This window comes from Drosophila subpulchrella, unplaced genomic scaffold (assembly GCF_014743375.2).
Source record: "Drosophila subpulchrella strain 33 F10 #4 breed RU33 unplaced genomic scaffold, RU_Dsub_v1.1 Primary Assembly Seq20, whole genome shotgun sequence".
NCBI lineage: Eukaryota > Metazoa > Arthropoda > Insecta > Diptera > Drosophilidae > Drosophila > Drosophila subpulchrella.
In genome coordinates, this window is record NW_023665530.1 from 2135928 (window position 1) to 2142481 (window position 6554).

General features: G+C 38.8%; 1 long non-coding RNA gene across 1 annotated transcript; it reads left to right on the forward strand.

Moving 5' to 3' along the window:
* The first annotated feature begins 1887 nt into the window (after positions 1–1887).
* LOC119559292 lies at positions 1888–4313 on the forward strand. Its single transcript, XR_005220705.1, has 3 exons — positions 1888–2015; positions 4171–4238; positions 4299–4313. It is a non-coding gene; the product is annotated as an uncharacterized LOC119559292 (long non-coding RNA).
* Positions 4314–6554: the final 2241 nt, after the last annotated feature.

A 6554-nucleotide genomic window follows, 5' to 3' on the forward strand; every position in this document is an offset into this window, starting at 1 on the left:
CAATAATAACTTGAAGGTCATGCTGGCGACGGACCCGCTGGCGTCTCTGATAGAGCTTGGAAATAGTAAAGCATATGGCCAAAAAGGCGATCGCGGCCAGACCAGATACAATCGGCTTTTTTACCAGCCCCTTTTCCATTTCACCAATGCTCAATAATTCTTGGTGGCCCGTAATGTTAATGACCGTTGATGCGGCTGGCGCTGGGTATTTCTTTACGTAGTTCTTTACGTTGCGGTAAATGGTGTTGTTTACTTTTGCTCCTTCGTCGAGTGTAACGAGAAATGTTCCAGTTACAAGTTGTCCGTTGATCGTAGCTGTTCCGTCGTTGAGAATAATAACGCCGTCATCGATGATTGTTAGCGGCTCGAGGTGGCTCGTGCGAGTCGAACAGTGTGCGTTGCCCCCTGAGTGGAGTTGTTGTGCGCATGTTGTGTAGGGCATTTCTCTGCAGAACGTTGTTGTAAGGGCAGCGGTGCAGTTTCCAATCGGCATAATTTTGTTACCGCAGTCAGCTATAGTATCGCCTTCAGCAAAATTAAGAATAGTGCCGTTGTGTTCAACGGGGTGCAAGATTATTTTTTTACATGCTATGTAAGGCTTAGGGTATTTTAATATAAAGTGTAAAAAGTTATTATCTAATAGAACTTTTATTTGAGCGACTTCCATTAGGTCAGTAATAGTAATATTTGTAGAATGTTCATTGATTAAATTTTGTAAATCGTTTGAGTCTAAAATCGCGGGGTTAATTATTCCAATTTTCGCAACTGTAACTGACAGCATCAAAGCTTCGAGTTCGGAAATAATTATTCTATTTCTTGATAGCAAATTTTCATATAAATTTTCTGTATTTATCTGTTTTGTTTTTGCATTTTTTACCAAAATGTTTACCGCGTTTGTTATGCTGTTTATTTGTTCTTGGGTCTTTGTGTTAATATTTATTTGCCTGTTTTCTGATTCTATGAGTTCTTTCTGTGTAAATTTTATGTTCTCGAAGTCATCGAAATCTGGAGTACCGGCTACAATTTTTAATGCAGTACCTAATAAATTAATGCTTCTTGCGTGTCTATGATGAATATTTACTGTACCTATGAGAGTCCTAATGTGTCGTAAATCTGAATCTAATTTTTGTCTCATATGTGACTGAGGGAAATGGTTTCTCATTTCTTCTGTTTCCTTTACTAATTCCGAGAACAGGGTTAGGTTACTTGAGTGCTTAAGGTATTGGAAGTCTTTCCAAATAGTTACATCCCCGTCCATGATTGGTATGTAATTTGAAGTCGTGTAGTCGGTCATTTTTGCTGTTATGGATACGGCGAGAAGTATTATTGTCCAAAACCTAGTGTGTTGGAGAAAAAAGGAAAATAAGATTTATTTAATTTACCTCAAGTTATCCTTATGGACCACCCTCCCTTTTATTAAGACTGTGGTCCCCAAGTCTGCTTCTATAATTTCTTCAGAATACAAATTTGAGAGTTTGTTTCCCAATCTCTTCTTTGATTTTACAAGGACCCTGTCTCCTACCTGAAAATTTCTGTCTTGTCTTGTTTTATTTAATCTTTCCAGTTGAATATTTTGTGCATTTAAAACTTTATCCCTAATTTCTGTGTTTAGCTCTATGGTCGACGAGTGTATTACGTCGATTGGTCGTTTGTTTGTTACTGAGTGAATGGTTTTATTATATTCTATAGTCGCGAAAAGTATTAGTTCAACCGTGTCTTTAATTCCTCTTTCGATTTTTAAGCACCGTGCAATTTCTGCCAGTGTACTGTGGAATCTTTCCACTTGTCCGTTTGACGTACTATGATGTGGCGGTGCATTAACAATTTGTATGTCAAACTGGTTACTTAGAAGGGTCTTAATTGTTTCGGATTTATTAGAAGGCTCATTGTCGCAATATATGGTTTTTGTTCGTCGATAGAAATTAATAAGCTGTAAAATCGCGGTTTGTACGTCTGCAATGGTTCTGGAAGCGATTGGTTGAACAATTGAAAATTTTGATAATTTGTCTACACAAGTAAGAAAGTATTTTTTATCTGTAGAAAATATGTCAATATGTAGTAATTCGCCAGTATATGAGGGAATCGGTGTTTCTCCGAGAATCTGTTTCTGAGGATGTCGATCATATTTTGCCTTTTGGCAGGTTTTACAATTAACGACGACCTCATTTGCCATATGAGTCATTTTGGGGAAAAAATAGTCTTGCATAATCTGCTTCACGTTTTCCTGAGCGGCTCTATGAGCCCTGTTATGTTCTGACACCGTAATTTCTTTTTGTTCATTTTTGTCTAAGATGTCAGTCACCATGCGGTTCGTGTAACGGAATATGGTTGTCGGGAATGTTTCTATTAATTTATGCTGAATAAATGCCAGTACTGGAAGTTCGCATAAAATTGCTTTGACTACGTCTTTCTTGACCACATCGCATACTCTCTGTATAAGTGTTTCTCTATCCGAGAAATACAAGAGATGTCGAGTCTTTTCACCGAACATAATGACCGTTCTAACTGAAGCAGTTCCGCTTTCCTCTATTATTATTTGGTTCCGAAAGCAGTTGACCGGCTTGTCTGTTTTTTCGATAGTGTAGGTGAGTGATAACTCGCAATGTATTGTGGCAATATCTGACTGCGCATCCTCTTCCAGTGAGTGGATGTGCTGTCGGGACAGCGCGTCAGCGACGTAATTCTCTTTTCCTGGCTTGTAAAAAATTTGGGCGTTATGCTCGTCAATAAAAGCTTTCCACCGCTTAATTTTGGCGTTTGGATTGCGATCTGAGACGGCAAAAGTGAGTGGTTGATGGTCAGTAAAAATGTTCAAATTTTTCACGCCATATAGGTAGTTCCTGAGGCTCTTTAGGGCCCATACAATTGGTAGTAACTCCCTTTCATTCGTTGCAAAGTTTAGTTCCCTGTCTTTTAAAGTTCGTGATATCATGGTTATGGGTTTTCCGTCCTGTGATAGGACTGCTCCCAAACCGAAAGACGAAGCATCTGTCGTTAGGTCGAACGCTCTTTTGTAATTTGGGTATAATAACATTACATTTTCAGATGCGAGAACATTCTTAAGCTTCTCGAAAGCCTGGCGCTGATTCTCATCAAAGTTAATTGGTATTTTCTTTGATTGTCCAGCACCCACTTTGCCGTTATCACCTTTTAGGATGTCACTTATAGGTTTTGCAATAGACGCGAAGTCTTTAATAAAACACCTATAGTAACTTGCTAATCCAAGGAATGACCTGACATTGAATAGTGTGGTTGGTTGCTCGTAGTTACGAATTGCATCTACTTTGTTTGGGCATGTTCTTATACCTCCTCGTGAAACTACGAAACCTAAATACTCTACGCTTTCTTTAAAAAAATTTGATTTCTAACGCGCAACCCTCATATTGGCCTCATATAGCTTGTCCAAGACCCATGCTATGTGTTTCACATGTTCATGCATATTTTCTGAAAAAATAATTACGTCATCGACGTAGACATAGCAAGATTTCCCTATTTGTTCTCTGAGCACATCGTCGATGGCTCTCTGAAAAATGCTGGGTGCATTCTTCAATCCAAAGGGAAGTCTACAGAATTCGTATTTCGCATTTCCTACTGAGAAGGCCGTTTTCTCCCTGTCACTTTCGGCGAGTAATATCTGGTGAAAACCAGACTTCAAATCCAAAGTGGTAAAGTACTTTGCCTTGCCCAAATTGGCCAAGATGAAAACTACATTCGGAATAGGATATTTGTCGTCTACTGTCTTTAAATTAAGTTTTCTAAAGTCTATTACAAGGCGTTTTTTTGTGTTTCCCTGTTCATCAGTCCCTTTCTTATCTACAACCCAAACCGGGTTGTTGTATGGAGACCGAGATGGTCGAATTATGCCGTCCCGTAACATAGCCTGCGTTTCTGTATTTACAAAGTCGGACACACCCATCGGGTATGGGTACAATTTTGAATATATTGGGTCTTCATTCTCCGTCCGGATAGTACCGATGATATTAGTGTTGTAAGGCAGCGCCTCATTCGGTTCTGCAAATACACCCGTGCGGTTTTCTAACATTGACTGGAATTTTTCCATAATTTCGTGGGGTACCTCGATGTCATCAACTTTTGTAAAATTAACATTTTCACATTTCAAAACTTAATTTCTTCCGAATTGCTGTTAGTTATTAACATTCTGAATTTTAGGTCAAGTACGACGTCGGTTTTTTTTAACAAGTCCAGTCCAATTATTCCGTCAAACGTTGTTAAGTTCGGTAATAAGAAGAATGTTGTAGTTGTGTTAAATAGGTTTAAGATGCATTTTTTGTTTACAGTGTTGTACCCATGGATTGATTTTAGAGAAAATGGCTTATTTACGAAAATAACTTTTTTAATTATTTCATAGGTTTAATATAATTTTTGGAAGCCCCCGTGTCTATCAAAAGTTTGATTTTTCTCCCTGCGATATCCCTTTCTATGAACGGGAGCAGGGAGTCATGCCTAAAAAATTTATTTCGTCATAATCTACGAGGTCATCATCTATGTCTTCTACTTCCTCTTCGTGTACCTTGCGCTACTATTATTGGGTCTTTTATGCGCCAGTCCATGGTTACTATAAGCGTTGGGTTGATTATTTTGTTGATTGGTCTGCCACTGATTGTTTTGGGTTTGTCTATGAAACAGACTACTTTGTTGATTTTGAGTTGGTTGTCTAAAACGAGATGAACTATCGACGTCCATTGGCTGGACTGGATCCTGTCTGAGTGGCTGTCTTGGTTTTTTATTAAAATGGGGGTTTTTACCCTCCAGGTTAGATCTAGAGTCTGTTATTGTATTTCTTTCTCTGTCCTGTTGTCTCTGTTCGGACCTTTGAAGTTTTTCCTCCGTGCTACGGGCAAAACTACTTGCGAACATATATCGCTCGTGATTAGCCTCTACCTCTTGTGCTAAGGCTAGAGCGGATGGAAGATCGGATGGTCTAGCCGAAAAAAGAACATCGCTTAGGGATTTTTTTGTTCCCGAAATAAATACGCGAAGCGCATCTGCTCTATATTTTTCGTTCATTGACGCTGCTAAGGTATTGTCGTAGGTCATAATTGTCTTGTTTATTAACAGAGTCAGCTTTTTCTCCACTTCGTCGTAGTATTGCAAGAGAGTCATGTTTCCTTGGCGAAGCATTGACATCTCCTGTTCTACTAAGTATACCGGTCGTTTGTCAGCGTATGTAAAATCTAGTCGGTTTATTATGGCTTTAAAGTTAAGAGGTGTGTCGAAAGACGAAAGAACCATATCGGCTGAACCTTTTATTTTATTTCTTAATATCCCTAATGCCTGGTAGTGCTTGGAACTACCGTCGTATTTTTCGTACACTTTATATGCTGTGTGCGCAGCTTTTCTCCATGAGACGTACGTCTCATTTTTACCCTCAAAGTCCGGCAGGGACTTCATAATATCTAAGGTCTCACTACACGAAACACTTATTCTGTTCTCAACATCCCTATATGTTTCTACTTCTGGTGTGTTAATATTTACACCACCTAAGCGCTTCTGAACCTCTAGTAACTTTTGATCAAAACTTCTTTCCTGCAAGGCGAGGGCGCTTGCAACTGCGCTTTCTACAATGGCTTTTAACTGCTCGTTAGTCATTGCCATATTTGAATTTTTTGGTTTTTCCAGACAATCTTCCGCGCTTCTGAGTTTTCGAAATTCCTTTAGCAAATCTTCTATTTCACTATCACTCATATGTTTTAACACAAAGAACAAAGACTTTTTGTTCCTTTTGTATTTAATTTTTTCTCGAAAATTGTACGAAAATTTGTTTGAACTTGCGCCTATTTTTTGTCAGAGACTCTTGGAATAATTTATGAAAATTTTTGATTTATTCTTAAATTTTTGAATCGCTTTTTATTTGGGCCAGATAAGGGGGAAAAGTATCAATGAACACTCTACTTACATGGTCTTAAAAAAATTTTTTTTTTAATTAAATGTTGCTGTTCCTGGTACTTCTTGTTATATCTTCCTTCTTCCTGGCGTATTTAATTGTGTTATGTTATTAATGCTGCTGCTGGAGCTTCTTGTTGTAGCTTCCTTCTTCCTGGCGTATTTATTTATGTTATGTTATTAATGCTGCTGCTGCTGTTGGTTCAGGGTTCGTTGGTACTGTTTTTATTTATTTATAACAAATTTTATTTTTTAACTGTTCGAGGGTCTTACGAACGCATTTTAAAATTGTTTAGCTAAACGACGGATCGAGGGTCTTACGAACGCGTTGGGTGCCAATTAATTATTCGAGACGAGTTTGGTTTCGCGCTGCGATGACCGTCACGATTTATTTCCAAAATTCAACTAACTGATAAGTACATAAATTCTTAAAATGTAAGCTAGCCCTATGCTCTGAAACTGCTGACCCGGCGACTCGTGCATTGAGTTGGGCAACCGCTGCTTCCGTCGCAGTGCATTGCCCGCTGATTGTGCTGACCGTAGCACCGTCGTTGTGCAATGTCCGCAGGTGTCGCTGGCCTTGCATTATTCCCGTCTCGTTAAGTGGGATTAGCCTGGGAACTTTCTTGTTGCTGGGTGATCGTGTTAAC